Source organism: Petaurus breviceps, unplaced genomic scaffold, assembly GCF_028583685.1.
Source record: "Petaurus breviceps papuanus isolate PSGF00001 unplaced genomic scaffold, PetGlider_PUasm1.0 37, whole genome shotgun sequence".
NCBI lineage: Eukaryota > Metazoa > Chordata > Mammalia > Diprotodontia > Petauridae > Petaurus > Petaurus breviceps.
In genome coordinates this window covers 55037570-55050295 of record NW_027186296.1, presented here as the reverse complement: position 1 = coordinate 55050295, position 12726 = coordinate 55037570, and the positions used below count along the sequence as shown (strand labels likewise).

Genomic DNA, 12726 nt, shown 5'->3' with positions numbered 1-12726 from the left:
CCATTGATCTCTACCTTTTCAAAGCCAAATTCCTCGAAAAAAAATCATTGCCTCAATTTCCTCATTCTTCACTCACAAATTCCTTGTAAACTATCTATCCCATCAATTGAAAATGATCTCTTCAAAGTACCATCAATCTTTTAACTGCTAAATCTGATGATCTTTTCTCATTGTACTTGACCTCTGCTATTGTTTGACATTGTTGACTATTCCTTTTTCCTGGGCACTCCCTATAGGCTCCCTTGATTCCATTGATAGAAGTTTTTTTTTCTTTTCCAATATGTTGAAATAGACCTTCTTAGCCTGTTTGGAGGAATCCTCATCCATTACTTTCCCACTGTGTGTGGGTGTCTCTTAAATGTCAGCCCTGGTCTTCTCTCTCTCTATTTTCTTTCTTGTTGATCTTATCTTTTCCTATAGGCTGAATTATCATCCTTATTCATATGATTCCAAAATCTATATAGTCAACCATACTATTATTTATAATGTCATCACCAACTGGATATTTTCATCTGTATGTTTCAAATTAATATCCAAAATAGAATTCACAGCACCCCCCCCACAGTGAAAATAAGAAAACAAAACAAAAATATCTATTTTCACCATTCTTCCTTATTTTTATAAAATGTATCACCATCCTTCCAGTTACTTAGGTAAGTAATAAGTAAGGTATAAAAGACTCTGATCTCTCCCTCATCCACTACGTGACTGTTCTTGTCTTTTCTCACTCCACAAAAACTCTCATTTTTTCCCTTTTCTCCCCTCATATGGCTATTATTTTTGTTCAAACCCTCATTACCACTTATCTGGGTATAGCACCAATGTAATATATATATATATATATATCACTGACAATGACTGTGAATATTCTGCATACTTCTCAATCACAAAATATAACAGACTCTCCATATGGAAGACAGAAGCAAAACATTTATTAAGACCCCCCCCCCAAAACAAAATTTCAAACCCAGAAAGTCAAATCCATCATAGTAGCAAAGAAATTAATATACCATAGCAGAGCATGAAGCCACACCATCTTTTAGCCTTCCCACAAACCAGCACTCACAAGCCTAGCTGTTTCCTTGGGTGCATCCTCTTCTCCCTCCAGTTCTCCCTGCTCTGAATTCCAATTTCCTGTTGGCTCTGTTACAACCTTCAGCAAACTTCTCCCACCACAGGCTCCATTCAGCCTATTAGGGGACAGGGAAAATTTTCAAATCAGGGAAGGTCTTCAAATTCCTTTAGTCTTATTAAGGGGCAGGGAAGATCTTCAATTTCCCATTACCATTATATTTGACCCCAAGATCTTTCATGTCCCATACATAGCAAAAATACATTAACAATACTTTTCATTACATAGGTTAATGGAAATTTAGGTATAGCTGGTGGGGTAACTGGTGTCAACAGAACTTTACACCAGTATAACAGGCAACAGAAAATAAGCACATAAAACAATATCTTAGGGTGGGGGGCTTGAGCACAAGAACCTCACAATTCTCCTCTTGAATAAATGGGGCTCAAAATCTGATCCTGATCCCTTGGTCTCAGGATCCCTGAGGAATAGTATCACTTTGGATTCCAAGGGAGAAAGTAACCTAAGGAGCAGTATCAATTCCCATTCAAAGGTAGCAGGGTCACTGAGAACCATTATCACTTGAATTTGACATTCTTGGTAAATGCCAGAGCTGAAGAAATTGAAAATATTAGGACAACATGTCATTAATTATAGGAATTGAACAAAACACAGTGACTCCAACTTGTGATTCAATTCTGGAGTTAGTTTCTATTTAGTTATGGGTCCAGTCCAATTTCTGTTTTGTGAGAAAACTTGAGGCAATTGTGGAGATTAAGAGAAAACCTTATTGCATTTTTTGAACCTAACCTTGCATAGCTGGAAAGCGAGGCCAATTTTACCTGCTGCTTAGAGACACTTAACCAAGGAGGTAGATTGTGATGACCATAAATTCAGTCAGACCTAAAGTTTGATTCAAAGAGTTTTCTTATAATTATATATTTCAAGCAAGGGGTGAAGGTCTCTTTTCCAATAATTACTTCTTGCTGAAATTGGAAGTAGTATAATACAGTCACCTGTTAGTAAAACAGCCTCTTGTACACACCCCTTTGTAAAGCCACATGCGAGCGGCTTTCCAGAGAACTGCTGCTGTGAACAGCTTTCAAGGTTCTGATTACATAGTATGGTGAACTCTATTTATTCAATAACAAACCAGAGCAAAACATTCACAGAAAATCAAGGTACAGCATTCACAATATTACAACTTATCACAGAAAATCAAAATATAGCATTCATCATGTCACAACAACTTATACTGAAATGGCCACAGAGTTTTCACCAAAGTGGTCACATAGTTTTGAACAAAGTACATTCATTTAGTCAATCACAAAATTCTTAATTCAGTCACAAAGTACAAAAGTCAAAGTTCTCCACCCCAGGTCACAATAAATCATACACTTCTCAGTACACGGTATCCAAGTAAAGTCTTCTTTCAGCTTGACTTGAGGCTGGCTCTCAGCTTCTGTGGTTCCTCTTCTAGGGTCCCAGCTCCAACTGTCACCTGGGTTCAGAGACAGGTGGCTCCAAGTTCTTTGTCCAGCTCCTTGTCTAATTCTTCATCCAGTTCCCATTCTATCTTGAAGTTCACAGTGTCCAGTCCACCTCAGGTCCTTCAAAGTTCCTGTTTCTGGGAAGACAAAGCTTGACAGAGCCACAATAATATTCATGCACATTGCTAGCACTGTCATCAATTTACTATTTGCCTGTGAAATAAACTCAGACCCACCAACAAGTTGAGTTATGAGAACTCAACACAAATCATTAACACAGAAATCAATACAGACCCACAAACAAGGTCCAAGAGGTCAGCACACATCATTGGTAAAGTCCCAGGACCTCCAAAATCTTCCTCTAGGACTTCTGTGAACATACAACCAGAAAATCCTCTATCAGGGCTTCTAGTAAAGTCCCAGGGCTTCTGTACAAAGTCTCACAAACAAGCATCAACACAGACAGAGAAGACAAACAGAGTGCTGGGATACCAAAAGTTTTCTTCTTCTTAATTCTGCCACCACAAGAGTCCTTTTTTCAGTTCTGCTATTTCAAGCCCTGGGCCTCTTGTTATATATGGTCATTAGCTCCTTCTCTTCCTGTTACAGGAGTTCATGAATTCTAGGGTTCACAAGTTGTGGGGTTCACACATTCTGTTTCTTAACAGACTTTATATAAGGCTCAAAAGAAATTTGAACTGAAATAAGGTGTTAATTCAATGGCTGAAACAAGGTGTGAACTACTTCTGTGCTTACCATTGCACCCTTCCAATTCTCTCTCTGGTTTTATTGGTATTCCTTGCAAACATGTTTCTGAATCTCTAAGTTCTCCCTTATGTATTCTCAGTTCCCAGTTTTCACAGAGTCCTGTACTTTTAACCTGCTCCCTTGTTAGGGAGGAATAAGGTAAATCCTCCCTTCCTGGGATATCCATTTCTTCTTCTAAAATTCTTCTGCTTCCAAATAGAGGTCTGATATTTCATGATCCCATCTTCATGGCCAAATGTAGTGCCAACACAATATTCATAGCACTGATGGTGACTGTAAATATGCCGGCATAATCTTCAATCTCAAATTATAACAGACTCTCCATATGGAACACAGAAGCGAAACATTTGTTCAGACACCAGAAAACCAAATCCCAACACCAGAAAGTCAAATTCATCATAGTAGCAAAGAAATTAATACACAATAGCACAGTGTGAAGTCACACCATCCTTTAGCCTTTCCAGAAACCAAAACTCATGTAGCACAAATACAGTATTCACAATGCCAACGGTCACTATAAATATACCAGCATAGTGCTTTATCGCAAAATATAACAGACTCTCCATATATAAGACAGAAACAAAACATTTATTCAGACACAAGAAAACTGAATCCCCAAACCAGCAAGCTGATTCCATCATAGTAGCAAAGAAGTTAATAAACTACAACAGCATAGAGAGCTACAGCATCCTTTAACCTTCCCACAAACCAGCATTTACTCACAAGGCTGTCTCCCTTGGATGCATCTTCTCCTCCCTCCAATCTAGCTGCTCAGACTCCCAGCTTCCTGTGGACTGTGCTCCACTCTTCAGCAAACTTCTCCCACCACAGGCTCCATGTGATTACATTCAGCCTATTAGGGGCAGGGTATATCTTCAAAGCAGGGAATGTCTTCAAATTACTTTAAGCTTATTAAGGAGCAGGGAAAAATCTTCAAATTCCCATTCCCATTACAACTTACAACCCTAGCTCTCTCCCTGGGTGCATCCTCTCCTCCCTCTACCTCTAATTGCTCTGACTCCCAGTTTCTTGTGGGTTCTTCTTCACACTTCAGCAAACTCCTCCCAGCACAGGCTCCATGTGATTACATTCAGCCTATTAGGGGACAGGGAAAATCTTCAAATTAGGGAAGGTCTTCAAATTTCCTTAGGCTTATTAAGGGGCAGGGAAGATCTTCAAATTCCCATTACCATTATACTGGGTTATTGCAGTAATCTCCTGTTGTTCTTCTTGATTCTTCTCTTTAACTTCTCCAATGAATCCTTTACATAACTATCAAATTAATATCCTTAAGACATAGGTATGGCCATGTTACTTCCCTGTTCAAAATCCTTTAGTGGCTCCTTATTGCTTCTATGATAAAATCCAAATACCTTAGTCTAGCTTAGAAAGTCCTCTAAAATATGGGCAGACAAATTACATGTATATGTTCTAACCAAAGTAATTTCTTAACTGTTTCCTGGGTTCTACACTCTTATCTCCTGTTTCCACTCTTTCTGCACACATTCCCTATGACTAGAATAGCTTTTTCTCTACATCCTAGAAACTCAGCCTTCTCTGATGATTTTATCGATATTAGTGTTTCCCCCCTTCCTGAAAATATCTTGTATTCATTTGAGGTTAAAATAAGAGTGATAAACTTGACATGATTCATTCAACAAAAGTTTAACAAGGTCCTACTAAGTGTGAGGCACTATGCTTACCTTGGGGATACAAAGACAAAAAACAAAATGAAACAGTTTCTTTATTTAAAAAGCTTACATTCTATTGGAGGGAAGTACTATGTGTATATATAAGTCAATACAAAAACCGTGCAAAATAAATGCAATTTTTTTCAGGTGTGGTAAGGGCACTAATAACAAGTGAGGGAGAGGGGGGTCAGAAACAGTCTTGCACATCTGCCATTTAATAGGAGAATTAAAGGAGGGTAGGGAGTCTAAAAGGCAGAGCTAAGGAGGTAGCCACACTGGCATACCTAGGATGGCTGCTAGCATAAGTTCTTAGATCTGCTTTACCAGGAAAGATAGCTGTTTTAGGAGTCAACATTTTTTTTTTAATTTTTACATTTTTAAAATTAAAAAAAATTAATTTTTTAATTTTTTACATTCACTAGTTCAGGGGAGAAGTCAACACTCTGAACTTCAGAGAAAATACCAATGGAGAAAATACAATCAGAGAAATAAAGACCAACAGATAGGGCTTGTAATTCTCTGAGAAATTAGTGTAGTTCAATAGACAGCTCCAACTGTCTGACCAAGGCAATACATACAGAGTTACCAGAGAGAGAAGTACAAACTTCTGGGTTTTTCAAAGCTGGAGGGCTCCTTAATGGCTACCCAGTATCATGTGGTCAAATCACAAGAACACTCTTCTGATGGGTGAACCCCAAAGCAAAATGCTAACCTTGGAGTATATATACCCTTTTTAGAGCCAGAGGGCATTACAAGCCTCCTGACTCAGTGCCTAATTAGAAATTAACTAAAAGTATGAAAGCCTTCCTACAAGCAAGCCTCCCCTAAGCAAGCTTCCCTTATGGAAGAAATCATAGAAGTGGGAAAAGGACCTGTAAATACAAACATATTTATAGCAGCTCTTTTTGTGGTGGCAAAGAATTGGAAATTAAGTGGGTGCCCATCAATTGGGGAATGGCTGAACAAGTTGTAGTATATTCATGTAATGGAATACTATTGTGCTATAAGAAACAAGGAGCAGATGGACTTCATATTTACCTGGAGAGGCTTATATGAATTGATGCTGAGTGAGAAGAGTAGAACCAGGAGAAATTTGTACACAATTACAGACAGAACGTATGTGTGACAACCAGCTTTGATAAACTGGACTCATCTCAGCAATTCAGGGTTATAAGTCAACCCCAAAAGACTCAAGATGGAGAGACATGTCTACATCCAGAGAAAGAACCGAGTTTGAATCCAGATTGAAGCAAACTACCTGCTCTTTTTCTTTTTCTTATTTGGTTTTGTTTCCTCTTTCCCATTGTTCATTCCATCTGATACAATCCTTCTTTATAACCTGACTAATATCTAATGTGAAAGTATTGCAAATCCTATACTTGATTGTATGCCGCCATGGGGTGGGGAGGAGAGGGAGGGAGAGAAAATTTGAAACTCAAGGAATTGTGGAACTGAATCTTGTAAACTAAAACTAAATAAACAAATTAATAAAGACCAAAAAAAGTACTATAAAAAAGAGAGAGAGAGTACCCAAAGACCCCTGGGAACATCAGTCTAGTGTTTAGGAAGAAGCATTAGGGTTAAAGATAAGAATATAGGACTCTTTCATATAATTTTGAAAGCTTACACCATGGGATTAGATTGAATCAGTACTGTCGATAGACATTTTGGTTCCTGGGACAGATTCACCTGGTCAGGACTTGAGATGGTGTAATGTAGTGCCAAGCAAAGGCAACTTCCCAAGGTTCAAAATACCAGCATAGGTGCTCTCCATTTTATTCAGTGAAAAATTAAGAACAGAGAAGATCAAAATATGACATCATTCAAAATACAGCATTTACTAAGTGTGATTCAATAATCTCCAAGTACTACCTGATTTAATCAAGTACTACCCCACCTCAGGACATTACATTCATTTAATCAATTACAAAGTCCCTGTTCTAAATACTACTCCACCCCTAGGCTGTACCTTCCTTTAGTCCATCACAAAGCCCCTCTTCTCAAATGGAGATTATTTTCCAATCATAAGTAAAGTACATTCATTTGTTCAATCATAGAACACAAAAAGGTCAAAAGTTCCCCACCCCTGGATCACAATTGAATCTACCCCAGAGTTACAACAAGTTTAAGCACAGCACTTAATACCCAATTGGAGGTCTTTTCTTCATCTTGACAGAGGCAAGTTCTCAGCAATCTTCGTTCCTGGGGAGACAAAGTTTGGCAAGGCCACAAGATACATTGCCAGTCTCTTCATTAATTCATCCTCTGTCTGCAGAACAGTACTAGGACCCCTGAAAGCATTAGCAAAACCCCCTTCCAGGATTTCTATAAACATACAACAAGAAAATCCTTCTTCAGGGCTTCTGAACCAACAGCAAGGTTCCAAAACTTCTGCAACAACAGCACTGTCCTTCACCAGTGGACAGTATTCACTCTCTGTCTGCAGAACAGTCTCAGTAGCTCTGAACCAATAGCAAGGTTCCCAGACTTCTGCAACAACAAGACTGTCCTTCACCAGTGGACAGATCTGGCAAAACAACATCAAAACAGACAGACAAAGTACCAGCATAACAGCCATGTCTCCTCAGTCCTTGGCAGCTCTGGGTGGCAGCTCTCAAAGTCCTGGGCAATTCAAAGTGGCCTTCAGCAATCCTCTCAGTCTCTCTCTGCCTCCAAAGGTGCTGCTTCCAAAAAGTTCTTCTGCCTCTCTCTTGTGTTTGTCCAAATCTACGTCACCAGCTCCTCCCAGTTCAGCCCTCTCTTTTCATGTCAACAAGTCCATCCCACAAGTGGGATTAACAAGCTCTGGGTTTTAACACAATCAAACCAAAAACCAAGCCAATACAGGGGGATCTTTATATTCCATTACTATTACAGATGGGGGACATGATTTTCTCAACACTACAATGCAATAACAGAGTAGAACTTTACTATAGAGGGTACTATAGCTGTTGTCCAAAGACCGGTTTAACTAACTTAAGGGACACATCATCAGGCAGATTGCAGGGAGATGATTTTATTTTTGTTCTTACCACATAATTATTAAAAATATATTTTTGGGGGGAACCAGATCTCTTTGTTTCACCCAGGTTGGGAATGCAATGGCTACTTACATTCCCTATCCCACTACTGATCACTATGAAAACTTTGACATGTTCTGTTTTCAGTGTGGGCAGGTTGATCCCCTTCTTAATCATAATGGTCTCCCCCTGCTCTTGTGGTCTCTCTATATTGGGGTCAAACATGGTCATTGGGGTCAATGCTGGACACCAAATCTGCATTGACTCTACTGCAGCTCAGAACGCCAAAGCTCTGTTGATCAACTGCCTCATCACAGGTATGTGTAACCATTCCTGGTTACAACAATTCTCAAAGGCAATCTCCAGTGGTATATTGTTAGAGAGATTGTAAACATTTGGTAGAGGTAATATTTAGTTTAAGAAATCATTTCTCTTTCACATGTTAAAGTAAATATTCCTTCTAATAAGCCCTTGATAGTTTTCTGTTACTCATTTTCATTAATATTTTTTTATTTGCATGTCTCTGTGCTATGATGGTGACCACAATTCAAAAAATGTTGAAATAATGAAAAATGATGAAACATAGACATAGATGTGCTAGATTTAGAGTTAGAGGATCTAAATTCAAATCTTGACTCATCACCTCTGAGACCTTAGTAGATTAATTTAAATTTTCTGGGCCTTAGTTTCCTCATCTGGACAATTGTTAGATGATTTCTTAGTTTCCTGATGATGCTGGATTCTATGGACTATGAATTCTAAATGCAAAAGGTAATACATATCCTAATGAGTGTGTTTTCTGATGATCTGAATTAGAAATGCAGTAAAATGTCGCTAGTTCTATTTAGTTCTCTATCACAATGGGCAGTTAGAACTAGTTGCTTCTCAGTCAAATACAACTTCAGTCCTGGTGATAGTGAGATTAGATTATTTATTTCAGAGTTTTTTTTAAAGGGACTGCCATCTACCTGCATAGTATTATTCATCCTTTTTCATCCACCAAACAAAAATTTACTGATGACTATTTGCAAAGCCTTACTCTTGCTTCTAATTCAGTAGAGGAGAGAACAAGCATCAAAACAATGAAAGGATAAGGCAGTCTATGATAGAGGCCTCACAAAGACATTAATTTCAGGCTGGGGTCATTAAGATTGGCAGAAATTGAATTAAAACCCTGTTTATCTAAAGCCGTAACCAGCTACACAATATAGAGTAAGCCAAATTACAGCTTTAGACCTTAGTTCCTTCATTGCTTTTTTATTTTTTTCCTCTTTTTTTTGGAGGGGGGAAAGCAGGGCAATTGGGGTTAAGTGACTTGTCCAAGGTCACACAGTAAGTGTTAAGTGTCTGAGGCCGGATTTGAACTCAGGTCCTCCTGACTCCAGGACCAGTGCCTTATCTACTGTACCACCTAGCTGCCCTCCTTCATTTCTTTTTGTTTTATTTCTTTTTTCCTTTTTGGAGGGAAACTGGGGTTAAGTAACTTGCCCAAGGTTACATGGCTAGTATTTTTATGTGGGTGTTAAGTGTCTCAAGCTGGAACCGAACTCCAGTCCTCCCGACTCCAGGGCCGGCGCTTTACTCACCCTCCTTCATTTCTTAAATGAGTGGATTGTACTAGTTGAACCCCAATTCTACCCATAAAATACAAGGACATTTACTGTCATTTGTGAAGCTAGAAAGATATTTTCTAGTAACCCACATATTGTATAACTTATCTACCTATTTATTCGATTCTGTACAACAGCAGTGGGACTTTGAATGGTAGTTGAAGATATAACTCATTGAATTTAGTTTTGAACAATGCTTTATTATTTGCAAAACATTTTCTTCCCAACAATCCTTAAATTACATAGTGCAAACATCATTGCTTTATTTCACAAATGATTAAAAGTTTACCATGGAGATAGGGATGGGGGGGGCGGGGTTGTCAGCATCTCTTCTCTCCCCAATCCGTAAACTTTCTACAAGCTGCTCTTTTGAGAGGTGTGTGAAGGTTATGAACCCTGTGAGGATAGGTTGTACCTAAGGAACACCATAGGGAGAGGAAATGGTTGCCTCCAGGTTCATATTGGTCAGTCTTGGTTGTCCCATGCCTAATTAAATTTTAGAAAAAATAACGAAGGGAGAGAATGAAGAGAGGCAACAACATTAGGGTCCACTTTTTAAGTGGGAAAAGTAGGATTTAGTGGAAGGAGCAGAGAATTTTGAATGAGAAGTTTTAGTTCTCATTCTTTCCACTATTCCTATGATCTTGGGCAAATTGCTTAATCCAGGGGTGGGGAACCTGTGGCCTCGAGGCCACATGTGAAGCTCTAGGTCAAGTACCTCTTTGACTGAATTCAGTTTTGTGAACTTTGGATTCAAAGGGCTGCACTTGAGGACCTAGAGGGCCACATGTAGCCTTGAGACCCCAAGTTCCTCCTCCATGGCTTAATCTGTATGGTCTTAAGTTTTTTCATCTGTAAAATGAGGTGTTTGAGCTTGCTAAAATGATCTAAAGTTCCTTCCAGTTTCATTCAGTCCAGGGATATTGTCAAACACAAGATGATCACCATAAAAATTATGATGTTCTAAAATAAAAAAAATACCTATGAGATTGAGCACCCAGATATATTGTTCAACTATCAGTATTCTCAGAAAGAAGCATCTTGTAAATACGTTTCTAAATGAAATGCTCATCAGAATTCAATTCCTTCCCACAGCAGATATTTTGTTCTTTTTACAACATGGATATCAATGGCATATTTCTGTATGTTTTAAATTTAAACCTAAAATTTCATTATGAGCTTAGTAACATTTCAACAACAAAAGGAATAAAAAAGAAAATAGTGTATGAAACTGTGAACTTCTTTTTAAATAGTTTTTTTTTTTGAGAAGGGAGAGCAGGGCAATTGGGGTTAAGTGACTTGCCCAAGGTCACAGGTTAGTAAGTGTTAAGTGTCTGAGGCTGGATTTGAACTCAGGTCCTTCTGACTCCAGGGCCAGTGCTCTATTCATTGTGCCACCTAGCTGCCCCTTTACATAGTTTTTTTTTAAATTGTATATTAAATTTAAATTACTTCTTGTGTCGCCTTCTAAGTTTTTTTCTTTTGTGTATTTTTTAAATGTTATTTTCTATTTTTTCTGTTTTTACTTGTTTTACAGCCATCACTACAAATTAACTTATGCCCCATTCCACCCCTTTTCTGGGCAAATAGAAGCCCTCCTCTGTAAAAAAATAAACATAACCAAACTGATTTGAAACATTGGTCATGCCTAAAAGTAAATATTTTATTCTGTAAATATATCCATCAGTACATTTCTTGTTTGCAGATGTACTGCATGAAGCCCTAAAAGAAATTATAACAATAGGGGCAGGTAGGTGGCATAGTGAGAGCACTGGCCCTGGAGTCAGGAGGACCTGAGCTCAAATCCGGCCTCAGACACTTGACACACTTACTAGCCGTGTGACTTTGGGCAAGTCACTTAACCCCAAATGCCCTCCAAAAAGTAAAAAAAGAAATTTTAAAAATAGTTATTTCGCTGATAAAATCTATTGTTGTTCAGTTATGTTTAGCTTTTCATGGCTCAATTTTTTTGGGTTTTCTTGGCAAAGATGTGGGGGTGTTTTGCCATTTCCTTCTCCAGTTAATTTTACAGATGAGAAAACTAAGGCAAACAGGGTTAAGTGACTTTCCCAGGGTCAGCTAGTAGGTGTCTAAGGCCAAATTCAAACTCAGGAAGCTCTCTTTCTGACTCCTGGCCTGGCTCTATTCACTGTGCCACCTATCTGCCCGAATGAATGTATTACACTATGTATTACTTGAGTGAAGAAACTGTTTCCTTTCTTTGTTTTTGCACCCTTAGCACCTTACCCATTGCCTGATACATAGTAGGTCCGTAAAAATGCTTGTTAATTAATTTAAGTATACTTTTTGTCCTGAGATAATGGGTAAGGAATTATTTTAAACTGAGCAGAAATTTATCCCTTCATTAAAAGGAACTCTCTGTCTCTATGCCTCTCTCTTCTCTGTCTCACTGTTTCTATTTGTCTGGCTCCCTTTCCTCTCCCAATTAAACCATTATATCACCCAGGAATTTGAGAGCCCATCACTGTCTCTAGGATATTTAATTACTTTCTTACCTTTTCTTCTTTGGAATCCTCTCTGCTAGTCAACTTCTGGATTTACAAATTTACTTCATGCTGCTTCCTTTCTGGCAGTATGCGTCTTAGCTCTAGAAAGTCTCACAAGTTTGATATCCAGTTGTGTGTCTTTTTTTGGTGTCCTATAGTTTAACAAAGGCAACTTGTTTTCATTTGAAAAAAATCAGTAATTAGTTCAAGCCAACTGTCGAGGTGGGAATGAGAATTTGAGCTGTGTTATTAGAAATGTAACGTTAAGAAGAGAAATTTCACTGGAACACCATGGTAGGAGGTTTTCCTTTCTTACCAGAAATAAATTTCAGGTCCTCCATGATTCACATTCAATTTTCTAAAATAAATCAGCCTTTTTCCCCTTCCTTCCTTCTTTCTTTCCTTCCTTCCTTCCTTCTTCCTTGCTTCCTTCCTTCCTTCCTTCCTTCCTTCCTTCCTTCCTTCCTTCCTTCCTTCCTTCCTTCCTTCCTTCCTTCCTTCTTTCCTTCTTTTCTTCCTTCCTTCCTTCTTTCCTTCCTTCCTTCCTTCCTTCCTTCCTTCCTTCCTA

The 12726-nt window shown here is 38.5% G+C and overlaps 1 pseudogene; it reads right to left on the bottom strand.

The window, feature by feature from the left end:
• LOC138168333 (26S proteasome regulatory subunit 6A-B-like) overlaps positions 1–12726 on the bottom strand; it is a 129766-nt pseudogene that overhangs the window by 78942 nt on the left and 38098 nt on the right.